Here is a 15,629-nt window from a genome sequence, read left to right as displayed (position 1 = left end):
CCTCGAAAACTTTATATTGGAGTTCCGTTAAATCCGTACAAATCGTCTCTACAAAGTTTTTAACAAATCTATCAATCCGTTTTGAGCTCTTTTTTCCAATTCTTCGAACTGAAACTTATAACGGATACAGGATTATTATTGGCAGTGGCAACGATTGATGTCACAATGCACGTATTATTGGCGCCCCTGCCAATAATAAAGACACTAGGTACTTTATATGGAATAGAGCTCTTGATTTCGACCGGGTAGTACCCGTCCTCACTAATACCCGATTACCCGAATTTTCGAGTATTACTCGAGTACCCGGGTACCCGGGTAGTTCGGGTACCCGGTAGTTTCATGTATTATAATACCCGAGTACCTGGGTACAATAAAGCCATTTGTTTGTTTTATTTGATAGTGTTTGATTTAATGGCGTTTTTAATTGGCAATCTGGAAGCAAAAATAAGCAATCTGAATGCGTTCAATTGGGCAAAAGTGACAGTTCTGATTCTGAAAAAAAGAGAATTTCTCTCCTGGTTTTAAAAACAGAATCAGAAGCAGAATCACTTACACATTCATAGATTTAAATGTCAGCAGTACAAAATGTTTGCAGCACAAAAACAAATGAAGTTTGGCGCGAATACACATATATGTGGCACATGTTAAACTCAACCAATACATTCACACCAAACTTCAGATTCTTCGGAATAAAAACAAACTGTTCAATTGGGATTCCGAATCGAAGAACAATTCCGGATTGCCAATTAAAAACGCCATAAGACTATTAGGGCCATGGGATCTATGATGGGTGGACATTTTTTTTTTTTACCAAAAACCAAATCGGCACAAAATGTAATTTTTTTTAAAGAAATTGAATGGACAACATCCACGCGGAGCAAAAACCAAAACCCGAAATAAAATGCAAAAATAATAATAATGAATGCGTTCAAAAGTGAAGCCCAGTAGGTACGAATCTGTCTACGATCTTATGAGATCGTAGACTAGCTACCATACCGACTACCGGGGTGAATTCATGAATAAGGTTTATAGATTCGATTATTCAAGCCTAGAACCCATTTCAATAATTGAATTTATAGATGATAGAGGGTGAAATAGATTCTTGCATGAGAAAAAGAAAGATAATATGACGTCATTCGATTCAATGCTGCATTAAATCGGATGATGTCAATTGCACATAGGTAAGCTAAGTGGGGATTATGTATGTGAATTAAACAGCTAATAGCATGATTGTCATGGGTTAGGTATCCCATGACATAAGAATCATTTCTGTGTCAACCTCCAGATAGAGTAGTGTAGTGAGTTATCTTTAGAAATTTGAAAGTGGTAAGTTTTCTTTTACGAGATATGAAGTAAGAAAAAGTGCACTGCGGCAATTAAAAAAAAAAATTTTTAACGAAACAGTTGTCGTGTCCGACGGAAACAAAGATAGAAAAGTAACATACTCTAAGGAAAAAATCAAAAAGCTGGAATGAGGAAATTTCAACAAATAAGTAACGAAATTTTCAAAAAGAGGGTAAGTGATGTTTTGTAAATTATTATTAGAAACATGAGCTGACCCCAAGTCCACTTAACAGGGAATTGGCGGTCACAGACAAGGTCGTGGCCGCCGAGGTTTTATCCTTTTTGAAGGATTTTTTTTTAAATCATCACGAGATAAGATTCCTATAAGCAATTAGAAGGAACTAACGACCTCCAGAGATTAATTTGCACTGAAAACCCCAAATCGCAGCAATAATTCATCGAAGACCAATGCATATATATACGAAAACTACGATATATATCAAAAGTGGAGCTAAAATTCGGAAAATAGTTTATCCAACGGCCCACGTTTATTGATAGATGCGAAGCCATATGGTATTGAGATGACCCCTTTTGGAATATAAAGTAAAGAAAGCTGTTTGAATGTATGTTAACATTCATTTGGCGTGATATTGTTTTTTTATATTTTTCTTAATTTATATATTATATACCTATATTTAAAATTTATTCTTTAAATCCTCAATTCCTTTTTGTTCAATAATTTTTTTTGTTGTTAAAAATTAGTGGCAACTAGTTTTGGTTGGGTTTTAATAAATAAAAGTAGTGAATGGGCATTAAAACCACGAGTTTGCATTTTTCTTATTCGTGGGCGAAACTGGTACCTTTTGAGTACATAAAATCCGCTATAGACTACAACTATAAAGAGCTCTATAAAAGAAATAAGCGTGAACGCGGGCGATTGTAAGGCCGATAAAAGCAAAGGCCATAATTGCGTCAAGAAAAGGGGCTAAAGGTTGACCATAAGATTTAATGTCATATGCCTAGATTGAAAATTTAAATAATTATAATTTTTATTGTTCCGCATTTTGTTAGCCAATAATTTTGATAGTTTTTTTTATTCATTTTTCGTTGTTCTAAGGTGAACTTTTTGTTCTGTTAATTATTATTTTTGTTTGTGTAATTTTTGATAAAAAAAATTTCATATTTCAAATTTAATGCAACCAAAATTGATTTTGATGATTTTCCTATTTATAAAATTTCAAAAAAAATTATACTTAAAAATAAATGTTTGTGAATCACGCCAACATGAATCTTTTATTCAAACTTATAAAGGTTTGAGATGGCCTGTTAAGGATTTTTCAGGGGGTGGAATGGGCGGATAAAAGATCTTCAAACAGGATGAAGTGAAGGCGAAAAAAAGATGCCTATTGAGGGGAGTCCCAATGGTAACTATATGGGCTCCAGGCTGGGAGGGGGCAATGCTGCGAAACATCTGCAGCTCGACGGTAGACAGGTCATGGTTGGAATGGTAAGAGAAGTAAAGTAAGTGTATTTTTTTTGTTTTTCCTTTTTCAAGTAAATGGCACGATTTATGTTTCTTTGTTGTGGTTTTCTTCGTATCCCAGGACAAGATCCCCCCCATATCCGGCGAGCTTAGCCGTGCGTCGCCAGCGTGCCAGTCCTGAGTATTCGAATCTCCTATTTTCTTTTTTTCCTATTCTACCCCACACTACAACCCAATGTAAAATTTTGTTATGGTCGCACCTGCCATTATACCTATCCTATTCCCAGCTCACTTCCTATCCTTAATGCTCAAATCATTTGAAACTTAAACCAGCAGCAAAAAAGACAAAGACAGATTGCTCATTGCTTAAAAGCAGAGATACCCAAAAGAGATGAGAAACTTCTGACGTCATACGCGGTTTGCCTACAAGCTGCTTTAGACATTTTTGGATAAGTATGCGTGAAAAAATATACATTTTTGGCGAAGTATGCGTGAAAAATTGACATTTTTGCTTAGGTGTGCGGAAAAACACCGTGGCTACACTATGTGTGTTTTTCACATTTATTCACGAATACAAAAGAGATTACAACAACACGAAATAAACAAATGGGTTTTGGGGGGTAAAACGTACGAAAGTTTCCCATCTCCTTTGGGTATCTCTGCTTAAAAGCCCAATTTAAAATTTGTTGTTGTGTTGCACCAAGAAACAAAAAGAAATTAAAGGGAATGTTGAAAAAAATAAAAAGTGGTAAAAGAAACGTCAAAAAAAAAAGTCTCAGAATTTCGACCCACTAAGCTGCGTTCTTTTTCTAACAATAGTCAACTATAGTTGTTATGTCAAAAAATATGGTTGATGTGTCATTGTTAGAAATTGTTGGGTTTTTTACAAATCATTTAGGAAAGCTTTATCGTTAGATATTCATGCCTATTACCGAAGACGCAGAAGCGCTGCGGCGGGAATGAGAGTCACTTTCGTCAGATTTCTTATTACTGAACTCGCCGGTGCGGAAGTGATAAAATGACATTTGACATTAGAGTTGGGCACTTTAGTTCATTTGAGTGATCGATCACTTTAGTTCAAATCACGCTACTGAACTAGTTCATTTTAGTTCAATTTATTTTAATCACTCCGGTTTTGTTAGAATCAAAAAACAAAATTAGTTTGTACAAACTGTATCCAAATTTATGTAAAATTGACGCATTCTACATAATAAAACAAATACAACCTAAAAATAACAGATACATATTTCTTTTTTTATAAAAATTCTTAATTTCGTTCATATACTTGTCGAGCTTTCTGGTTCCTGACGAAAGTCTTGAAGAAGTTCGTGCTTTCATTAAATCAAAATCATAGTAATGCAAGTACCAAGATGCTACTTGTTTTTTGTTCTTGCTCAGAAATAAGAATAAGTTGTGCTTGAAGAAGAAACGCTAATACTGGCACAAGCAACCTTGTGCCTTTTGTTTTACATCTAAATCTTGAGGTAGAGCAGAAGAACTGATTTCGCTCCACAAAGAATTGGATGCAATTTCATATGTACTTTGGTTTCTGAACCCCTATTCTTTAAACGTTTGTCGGGTTAAAAGGGCGCTGTCGGCGTATAAGACAAAGGGAGACAAGGACCAAATTTGAAAATTCCCTATAAATATGGGACTTCCTTTCACCCAAAATACATATATAAAAAAAAAATCATAACGTAAGGTGAGCGCAAGCTGTTTTGTAATGTCATATTACGACTGCTCTAGGTTGCTGTTTAGTTTGTTGAAAAAAATCTTTTTCGCTATTCGCGAACTAAATTGAACTAAGTAAGTGAACTAAGTTCAATAGTTCACCAAGATGAACTAGTTCGTTCGCGAACTACACAAGCCTATTTGACGTATGTCAATAAGCAGTTTAGGGTGGTTTCGTGGATCGGTAATACAGTTTATCCCGGGGAGTTCACGGATTGAAATTTGATGCGGTTGCGGATCGAGTAGATTCCCGGGGAGTGAATCACTGCGTCTTGGGTAATAGACATGATTGTTAAACTGTCAAAAAACACCCCAAAAAATTGAACACGACCGACTCAGTTGGTATTGCCATGTTCAAAGGAGAGATCCTGAGAACCCCGTCATGCAACGTTCCAACACGAAATAAAAAGAAAGGTAAGCCTAAAAACTCCTGGTACAAGCAAATGCAAAAACACCAGCATTCAGTTGGCCTTAGAAATGGAACAATACAAAACCGGGAGGCTTGCCGCCGATTTCTGAGGTCAACCCGGCGAACCCCACAGGCGGATCACTAGTGTGAAGCAGATACGTGGGATAGTTATGATCACCTAGACATCGAGATCAGAAAAGCGCGCTGCAGCAGTGCCGAGAAAAAGTAAGAAGAAGATTGTTAAACTGTCAAACCACAAAAAAAAATTGTTTTGAGAATATTTTTTTTGCATAATTATAACAAAAATCATGTTTTTTTAGTAAAAATAAATCCTTTCTAATCATAAGATTACAGAACTCTGTTTTTATTTTCATTTTTTCCGCTTATTTCCAAAAGAAAAAAATCAGTAAGTTGGTTTTGTAAACAATACATCCACTTTGACACATCAAAAATCTCATGAGTGAGTTGGAAATAGTTACGATTTGTAACTATTTGACACTTCAAAACGAGTTTAGGAACGATGTTCATCTGTCAAATAGTTACAAATCGTAACTATTTTGTAGTTAAGGAACGACAAAAGTTAACAATAGTTAACTATTGTTAGAAAAAGAACGCACCTCTCTCCGGTCGGATAATATTAGGTCTGTGTGGGTACTGCCTAAAACAGAAATATTTCAACTTTTTTCAACTTTTTTAACCCAATTCCTGTTTGGGTACTCTGAAATTGTACATTTTTTCACAAAAAAGATGGCCGCGAGAGAGAAAAAAATTTCCCCTTCTTGCGAATTTCTGCCCAAAAAATTTCATCGAACAAAAATCTGAAATCTGTCAAAAGGTAGTGCTTTCTCTGTTTTTCTTTATTTGTTCTTGTCGCACAACATAAAGAAAACAAACTACAAACATGGTGGCGTGGATTTTTTTTTCTTGTTTTTTTTTTATTTATTTCGTTTTAGTGATGTAATGCTCAAAACAAATTAATATTTTATGAACAAAATACTAAAAAAAGTGTTTCAAAAATAAAACAAAGTGTTTTTAATATTATTCATTTCTTTTTTTTTTAATTTGTGTTTACTTTTTTTAATGATCAAAACAAAGTACAAACATGGCGATGTGGCTATGTTTTGTGTTTTTATTTTTATTTTTTTGTGTTTTAATGGTTAAGAAGTGCTTTATTTTATAAATGATTTATATGAAAAAATGAATAAAAAAAAGTGTTTGTAAAACAAAACAAATGTTTTGATATTTTTCCGTTCTTTATTTTTTTTTCAATTGGTGTTGTTGTTTACATTTTTGTTGTTGTAGAAAAAGTAGCAGAAAATTTTGTGCCAAAAGCGTTTGGGTACTTTTACACAATTTTTCTTTCTCTGAGAGAATTTCATCCCCACTCCTTAAAATTTGACAGGTTTCATATTTTTGTGCAAAAAGAACCCAAACAGACCTATTTTGTTTTAACTTTTTTCTCTTTTGCACTCATTAGTTTTGTAAAGAGGCGCGCCTCTTGAGGCTTCGTGTAATAGCCGACTATGAACGCAAGAAATGAACTTTTTTTATTCAAAAATGAACTTCTGCGGCGAATTGAAGCATTGAATAAGAAGTACAGGAAGGGGTGTTTATCCAAATAAGTGAAGCCGCTTTTTATTAGTGTGAGTTGTACAAATGCACATGTATTGGTAAAGGGTCGGAGTGCAGATATATTGTTCACTCAAGGGGCGCCAACAGAAATGTAACTGGTCTTGTGAGAGACTTCCGTAAAAATGCTATTTTTCATCATAATTATATACGAATTTAAACTGTTTTTTTTTCCTAAACTAAAAACAGACTGAAAATTGTTTTAAAATCATCAAGAGTAGCTGAAACATTGGCGGTCAATGATTGCATCGCCTTGTCATGACCAATAAGAGTGAGTTCGCCCCTGGAAAAAGAGCTCGAAATTTGACAGATTATATAAAATTTTTGACAGTTTATATAAATTTGTTTTTTTTTTTTTAATTTTTTTGTGGCTTCACTCGCCAACTCTATAGGTGTGATATACACCACTTCCTGTACTTCTTATTCAATGAATTGAAGTATTGCCGCAAAATGAAACAGATGTCATAAAACACATAGTTTTATTTAATAGAAGTGCAAAGTATTTTTGTTTTGAATTTATTGAATTTTGTGGTTTTGCCAACAAATTTATACAAACGAGGTAAGCAAGTCTTTGATGCTATAAATTATCCACATGTAATAATTGATGTATAATGAAGTATCAGCGTTGTTATTAAGCATTTCTATCTGTCTGATGTTTGTTTTTTTTTTTATTTCTTAGGTGCACCATTATCACTTCGGAGTTACAAGTATTTCAAGTTATCGGAAATCGAAACTCCTTTTGTTACATTCAATAATAAATAAAAATTTTAATTGATACAAACTGTGGTGCGTAATATTTTGAATTTCAAGTGAGTATAGACTCAGATATTTATTTTTCTGCTCTCAAAGCGTTAATTTAAAACTTAATATTTATTTTACCAACTTCAGTTCTGAATATTTGGACAAAGAATTTAAAGTTCAATTAAAGCCCTGTTTCATTGGAGATGGTAGTTTACTAATAGTAGATGTTTTGGTTAATCTAGTACTATCATCTACTCATGCTCTTCTTCCCGAGTAGATACGATTTGTATTGAATTCGATGAAAGTGCGTTCCATTGAAAATCGCTAGTAAACTACTAGTAGTACTTTTCCACCTCCCAAAGGAACAGGGCTTAAATAAGCATTACAAAATATGTACAAATTTAAAAAAACTGAAAACCAGCAGATACGCGGGTTGCTTCTTTTAAGCTAGTATCGTGGAACCCTTCTTATTGACTTCCAAAAAGGAGAAGGTTATAAATTCGTCTGTATTTAACAATTTTGATAAATCTTATATTCGAAAGCTTGTGCCTGCAGTTTGGTCCCATTTCAATTTCAACCAGTTCTGACATTAGAATCCATGTGAAAACCATAAATCCAAGGCTGTTTGTTTGTTTGTTTTTTTTTTTTTGTTGATAAAAATGGTTATTTAACTTTTGTATGGAATATTCACCCGACTAGCAGTCCATGTATAGGATGTCAATGGTATATCTATACAGTAATAGACAAAATAAATTAGATAAGCACCAATCGAATTAGCTCATTTATGTTATTCCCGCTCTGCAAGTACATAATCAATAAACTATTCTTCAGTAGTGACGAAGAAAGTCTATTACTATACTCATACGATCCTGTGGATCCTGTCTAGAATGCTTGAAACGAGAAAGAAAATAATCAAATGTATTTATTATTATTATTTATTATTAAAGAAATGATCCATTCTTTTTCTTTGTTTAAAAATATTTTCGTCTTTTTATAGTCCGGTCAAATTAGACTAAAATAAGGGGGTGAGGTTACATTAATTCCCAGCAAGCTGAAAATTGGTAGGATTGTTGGAAACACCATCATAAATTAAATCTAAAAAGTCCTCATCGATCCGAGGCCTGGAAAAAAATTTACGGGGGGTCAAAGGTCACAAAAACTGATTTTTTTTCAAGCGTTCGTTATCGTGTTTTTGGCAGTTAACTTAATAATATGTTCTAGTGTATTGTATATCGTCTGAATGTTGTTGTTGATGTAGTCTAATGTCGTTTTCTTTCACTCCAATGAGAGTACCCTTTTAGTACTTATTTTTGCACTTTTGAAGGTTTTGTGTTCTTTGACACCACAAAAGTGTAAAAAAAAAATTACTAAGGAGTAATTTTAGTACTACGGAGTACCCCGGATTTACTCCACATTTTAAGTCAGATTTACACCGATTTGCACACGCACTTGCACACACACTTATGAATTTGAAGTTTGACATTTTAAAATTTTGTTTGAAAATTGAAAAATGCGAAAAGTTTTTCTTTCAAACTATTTTGTTATTAACAGAAAACAAGGAGTTCCGGAAACTTATGTGCAGATAATTATAGACATGTATGATGGAGCAGTTACTAAAGTAAGATGTGCAGCTGGAGTCACCGAAGAATTCGAAATCACAGTAGGTGTACACCAGGGAAGCGTCTTGAGTCCTCTGCTCTTTATTACCGTTCTTGATTACCTGCTTGAAGGCAAAGTGACGGACCCAAAAATGCATCAGTTATCCTTTGCTGACGATGGAGCCATCATAAGTGAAGACCCGATATCCCTGCAACGAGCACTTCATGTATGGGTGGATGTTCTAGAAGGTAATGGGTACCGCATAAGCGCGAAAAAGACAGAATACCTATGCTGCCCATTGTCTGATCCACACAGGCCTATTCCTGACATTTATTTGAATGGTGTAGTGCTTCCCAAGTGTGAAAAGTTTAAATATCTGGGGTCTATGATAAATAACGAAGGTACTTGTGATGACGATATCAATCATGGCGTAAGCGTAGGGTGGATGAAGTGGCGGGAAAATTCTGCTATCTTCTGTGATCGAAAAATGCCCCCTTAGCTGAAAGGAAGGCTCTACACCGCAGTTGTGCGTCCAGCACTCACATACGGTTCACAATGTTGGACAATGTACAAAAAGTATGAGCGTAAGTTAACGGCAGCTGAGATGAAGATGCTTCGTATGACAGCAGGAGTAACAAAGCTTGATAGAATTAGAAGTACGAAGATCCGAGGAAGCCTTCATGTTAAAAACACCATCTCCCAAAAAATTGAACACGACCGACTCAGTTGGTATTGCCATGTTCAAAGGAGAGATCCTGAGAACCCGTCATGCAACGTTCCAACACGAAATAAAAAGAAAGGTAAGCCTAAAAACTCCTGGTACAAGCAAATGCAAAAACACCAGCATTCAGTTGGCCTTAGAAATGGAACAATACAAAACCGGGAGGCTTGCCGCCGATTTCTGAGGTCAACCCGGCGAACCCCACAAGCGGATCACTAGTGTGAAGCAGTAACGTGGGATAGTTATGATCCCCTCGACATCGAGATCATAACAGCGCCGAGAAAAAGGAAGAAGAAGAAGAACAGAAAACAACCATTATGAATATATTTTCTACTGTATTATATTCCGCCAGATATATTTCTTCCATTTTTGCGTTAATTCTTCACTTTTTCCAAAATGAAATTGAAAACTCAATAAAAAAAATTTTCCGCCAGTGTTCTTCATCAATAAAAAAAAATCCTGTGCCATATAACAAAAAAATCCCATTTTTTTCTGCGTTGATGGGATATTTTTATTTTACAATTATAAAATCAAACTAAGGGTGTGTGTCAATTAGGTTGAAAAAACCGATCAGAAGCATAATGAAAAATATACCAAAAGTAAAACTAAGTCCACTTGTACACGAAGACGCAAAGGGCGAGACGCACATAAGAGCAAAGGAGAAAAAAAGTTCGAAAAAAAGGGAAGGAAGATTTTCTACCGTGAGTCTCCGGTAAAAAAATTTGTGACTCTTTTTGACGTTTCTTTTTGATCTTGTTCTTTTTTTTTCCTGTTCTGCTTTATTTTATTTTGTCGGTTGTGGAATCTGCTTCGTCGGTTGTGTATTATTTGCGTGTATAGTAACGTTTTTCATTTATTCAAAAGTTTTCCTTGCACATGGACCCCGCACGGGAGTTGTTTTTTTGTATATTTTTGTGTTTTTTTTTGAATTAAAATACATAGTCTGCTTGTACACGAAGACGTAGACGCACAAGATGCACATAAGAGCAAAGGAGAAATCGATCTTTCTCTCTCTCTCTTATGTGCATCTCGTGCGTCTACGTCTTCCTGTAGAAGTCGTCATACGAAAACAAGAACAAAATAAAACCAAAGAAAATAACTGTCAAATTTGCGTCTTCAAAAAAATAATACGTGTAGAAGCCCGTGACGCACCGAAACAAAAATCAAAAAGAAATTGGAAGATGATTTCTGCGCCTTCCGTCTTCGTGTATTATGCTTCATATGTTATTAATATTAATTTTTCTTTTCAATTCATAAAATGTTTTCCCTAGGCCTGTTATCACTATTTTTTTCAAGGAAATTATCCATTTTTGCCTTGTCACACACACAATTACATTTAAAAAAATTACTCTCATTATGTTCTTTCACTCCAGAAAAAGGAGTAAAAATTTAGAGTACTCCTTAATAGAGTGAAAGAAAACGACATAAATCAATATGTTCTGATATTTTGTCAGAGAGTAAGACATTATAATTCTGTATTCGTTCATTCTCTATATTTCTTGGTATACTTATGTCGTTTTCTTTCACTCCAATGAGAGTACCCTTTTAGTACTTATTTTTGCACTTTTGAAAGTTTTGTGTTCTTTGACGCCACAAAAGTGTGAATAAAAAAATTACTCCGGAGTAATTTTAGTACTACGGAGTATCCCGGATTTACTCCACATTTTTAGTCAGATTTACACCGATTTGCACACACACTTATGAATTTGATGTTTGACATTTTAAAATTTTGTTTGAAAAGTGAAAAATGCGAAAAGTTTTTCTTTCAAACTCTTTTGTTATTAACAAAAATACCCATTATGAATATATTTTCTATTGTACTTCATTTACACCGATGGCACTAAAAACGAAAATGGTACAGCATTCGCAGTAGTTGATGAAACTGAAAACACTCTTTGCAAAAATATACTCCCGGAGTTTGCATCTGTTCTATCTGCCGAATCCAGTGCAATCCTTGCAGCAATTAAACTTAACATAAAACAGAAAACGATAATATGTACAGACAGCCTGTCCACACTGAACGCCGTAAAAAACATAAACAACAACTCACCAACTATACAATACATAAGGGATAATCTCATTGCAAATAAGAACAAATTGAAACTGTTATGGGTACCTGGCCATACAGGTATTAAAGGCAACGAATTTGCAGATGTAATTGCAAAACAAGCAGCTAGAGAACCTCTTATAATGTCTTATGTGCCAAATAAAACTGATATAACCAAAATGGTGAGAAATCATTTTTTTAAGACCAAACAAATCGAATGGAGTAATTACCAACACCACTACTCAAATATAAATCCAGAAGGCCAATCGATTTTATATCCAACAAACTGTTCAACAGTCATGATTCGGTGTTTTCTAAGACTCCGAATGGGCCACTCAAACATCACCCACAGTCACCTGCTAGAACGAAAAGATCCACCAAGATGTCACATTTGCAGCCGAGAAGTATTAACCATCCCCCATCTATTAAATGATTACAATTCAACGAAAAGTATTCTTTATAAATTTATCAAAAATAGATCTCTACTAGACATATTAAAATATCCATCAGAAGAAAATATAAGATTGATATACAAAATTCTAAAATCTTTAAAAATAGATAAACTTATTTAATGTTAACCTACTAAATCCATTTTTCTTTTAATTTAAGCTGATAGTCCTGGTAGCTACTGCTTTAATTGTATTATTTTGTAATTAATTACATTGTAATAAATAATAATAATAATAATAATAATATTTCTTCCATTTTCTTTAACAAATTAGGTGACTTTTCTTTTATTTAAAATAAATTTTTTTTTAATGTAGGCTTAAAGTCAGTTTTATTTAATTCTTATTTTTTTGGCGCAACGTTTCAGGGATGGTTATCCCCTTCATCAGGCCTTTAAATAAACATAAATAATTAACAAAATATTTATAAATAACAAATTTGGAAAACTTACAAAATATAAACAATATTTGATGAAAACAAAATTATTTATGATTTTTACAAAATAAGCAAAATATTTAAAATGAAAACAAACTCAAAATTTAGTAGTAAAAATATAAGTGAGGTTATTCAAATTTTAGCTAAATGACTGTATATAATACTAAGACCATCGCAGTCCGATCTTCTGTTGACAACATTTTCGTTCTTTTGAATGTGCAGCATTTCTAATAGCATACGTTTAGAATAATGATTTTCTTGTTGTAAGATTTTTACATTATCAAAATCTGGTCTGTGGTCTTCTTCTTCTTCTGCGCCAAAAAAATAAGAATTAAATAAAACTGACTTTAAGCCTACATTAAAAAAAATTTATTTCTTCCATTTTGTTCGTTAATTCTTCACTTTTTCCAAAATGAAATTGAAAACCGAATAAAAAAAATTGTTCAGCCAGTGTTCTTCATCAATAAAAAAAAATCCTGTCCCATATAAAAAAATCCCATTTTTTTCTGCGTTGATGGGATATTTTTATTTTACAATAATCAAACTATGGGTGTGTGTCAATTAGGCAGAAAAAACCGATCAGAAGTATAATGAAAAATATACCAAAATTAAAACTAAGTCCGCTTCTACACGAAGACGCAAAGGGCGAGACGCCCATAAGAGCAAAGGAGAAATAGAGTTCGAAAAAAAGATTTTTTCGTTTTGTATATTTTGGTGTTGTTTTTTGGAATTAAAATACAGTCTGTTTCTACACGCAGATGTAGACGCACAAAATGCACAAAAGAGCACAGGAGAAATCGATCTTTCTCTCTCCCTTGTTCTGATGTGCATCTTTTGCGTCTATGTCTTCCTGTAGAAGTCGTCAAACGAAAACAAGAACAAAATAAAACCAAAGAAAATAGCTGTCAAATTTGGGTCTTCAAAAAAATACTACGTGTAGAAGCGCGCCACGCACCGAAACGAAAATTAAAAGGAAATTCGAAGATAATTTCTGTGCCTTGCGTCTTCGTGTAGAAGCAGACTTATCAACGAGCGCTTATTATGCTTCATATTTTATTAATATTAATTTTTTTGTTTCAATTCATAACATTTTTTCCCTAGGCCTGTTATCACTATTTTTTTCAAGGAAATAATCCATTTTTGCCTTGTCACACACACAATTACAAAAAAAAATGTACTCTCATTATGTTCTATCACTCCAGAAAAAGGAGTAAAAATTTAGAGTACTCCTTAATAGAGTGAAAGAAAACGACATTAGTTTTTGTTTATTTTTAGTTTGGCTCTTACTAATTTGTGATCGCTGTCAAATTTGTACTTATAAATTACGGAGACGCCTGCTAATGTTGATATTTTGTTGGTCAATATAAGCTCAATATAATTTTTTGTTCTTCCATCTCCATGTCCATTTATTCATTTCATGTTTCTTGAAGAATTAGTTTCCAAAGCTCATATTCGTCTCATACAGCCATGACAAGAGCCGTTCTAGTGCAGGCGCTAGAGGTAGTTGAGAATGTAAAATATGAGGACCGAGTTTCATTATTTGAGTTCAGAAGAGGTCAAAGATCTTGCCGTACAATTTTGTGGTCCATTTTTTGTTTACGCCCCAACTCTTATTTGTATAGGAAAAAAGCTATTATGTCATAAAAATCATAGCAATAAGGAACAAAGACGTTCATGGGTTTTTATTGCAGGAATCGTCCAATGGGTTATAAAAGAAGATAAAACCGCGAAGTGCCATTAAATGAGGGGGTGAAAATTGAAGATAGGGGGAAAAAGCCCCCTTTTTGGTTTTTTCAATATATGTATCTCGTAAACAAAGCAAAATTTTGGTAAATTGCACCCAAAACTTTTTGTAGAGAATTAATTTACCTATCGGAATAATATTTTTTAAAAATTAAAAAAAAATGTTTTCATACCAAAACAGTCGAAACAAACATAACAACAAAACTTTTGAGTTGTTTTGCTTTTTTGGCTGTATCTTTTTTTGGCTTAGATAGACATATTCATTGTTCTAAATAAAAAAAGGATATTAAATTTCCTTTAAAATGCTGGGGTCAATAAATTTTTATATTGAAAATTAACCGAACTTTGGCCATTTGAACCTATCTTTTTTCGCATTTTTAGTTTTACTCAAGTTAAAAAGAAACATTTGAGGGGAGAGTACGATTACTTAGTTGCCAAGAATTGATATGGTTTTTTTCTAGAGGAGTTTAATACAATTATTCTTACCAATTATTTTATTTTCTTCATCTTTTATCCAATTTTGGCATAAAAGTCACCTATAATCAATTCCGATTTATACTCTTGGTAAGTAGAGTCTAGTTTATCATCAAGTTGTTCATCAGAGGCTTTCTCGGTATTTTAACTTTAAGAGTACATATTCTCTCGTATGCTTATGTCGTTTTCTTTCACTCTATTAAGGAGTACTCTAAATTTGTACTCCTTTTTCTGGAGTGAAAGAACATAATGAGAGTAATTTTTTTTTTATGTAATTGTGTGTGTGACAAGGCAAAAATGGATAATTTCCTTGAAAAAAAAATAGTGATAACAGGCCTAGGGCAAACATTTTATGCACTGAAAAGAAAAATTAATATTAATAACATATGAAGCATAATACACGAAGACGGAAGGCGCAGAAATCATCTTCCAATTTCCTTTTGATTTTCGTTTCGGTGCGTCACGCGCTTCTACACGTATTATTTTTTTTGACGCAAATTTGAGTTATTTTCTTTGGTTTTATTTTGTTCTTGTTTTCGTATGACGACTTCTACAGGAAGACGTAGGCGCACGAGATGCACATAAGAACAAGAGAGAGAGAAAGATCGATTTCTCCTTTGCTCTTATGAGCATCTTGTGCGTCTACGTTTTCGTGTAGAAGCAGACTATGTATTTTAATTAAAAAAAAAAACACCAAAATATACAAAAAAAAAAAACAACTCCCGTGCGGGGTCTATGTGCAACTAAAACTTTTGAATAAATTGAAAACGTTACTATACACGCAAATAATACACAACCGACGAAGCAGATTCTGCAATCGACGAAATAACATAAAGCAGAACAGCAAAAAAAAAGAACAAGATCAAAGAGAAACGTCAAAAAAAGT

General features: G+C 33.5%; 1 protein-coding gene across 4 annotated transcripts in view; it reads left to right on the top strand.

Moving 5' to 3' along the window:
- The first annotated feature begins 6,942 nt into the window (after positions 1-6,942).
- LOC129918355 (sentrin-specific protease 8) overlaps positions 6,943-15,629 on the top strand; it is an 81,293-nt gene continuing 72,606 nt past the window's right edge. Inside the window, exons 1-2 of one of the 4 annotated variants that reach the window (XM_055998853.1) lie at positions 6,943-7,095; positions 7,216-7,322. The gene's annotated coding sequence lies outside the window, so the exon portion shown is untranslated. Of the gene's footprint in view, positions 7,096-7,215; positions 7,346-15,629 lie in introns of all 4 variants that reach the window. The other 3 variants (XM_055998843.1, XM_055998923.1, XM_055998907.1) reach the window with 3 other exon arrangements.

The sequence above is a fragment of the Episyrphus balteatus genome, chromosome 1 (genome assembly GCF_945859705.1).
Source record: "Episyrphus balteatus chromosome 1, idEpiBalt1.1, whole genome shotgun sequence".
In the NCBI taxonomy this organism is placed as follows: Eukaryota; Metazoa; Arthropoda; class Insecta; order Diptera; family Syrphidae; genus Episyrphus; species Episyrphus balteatus.
This window is presented reverse-complemented; position numbering and strand designations above follow the sequence as displayed.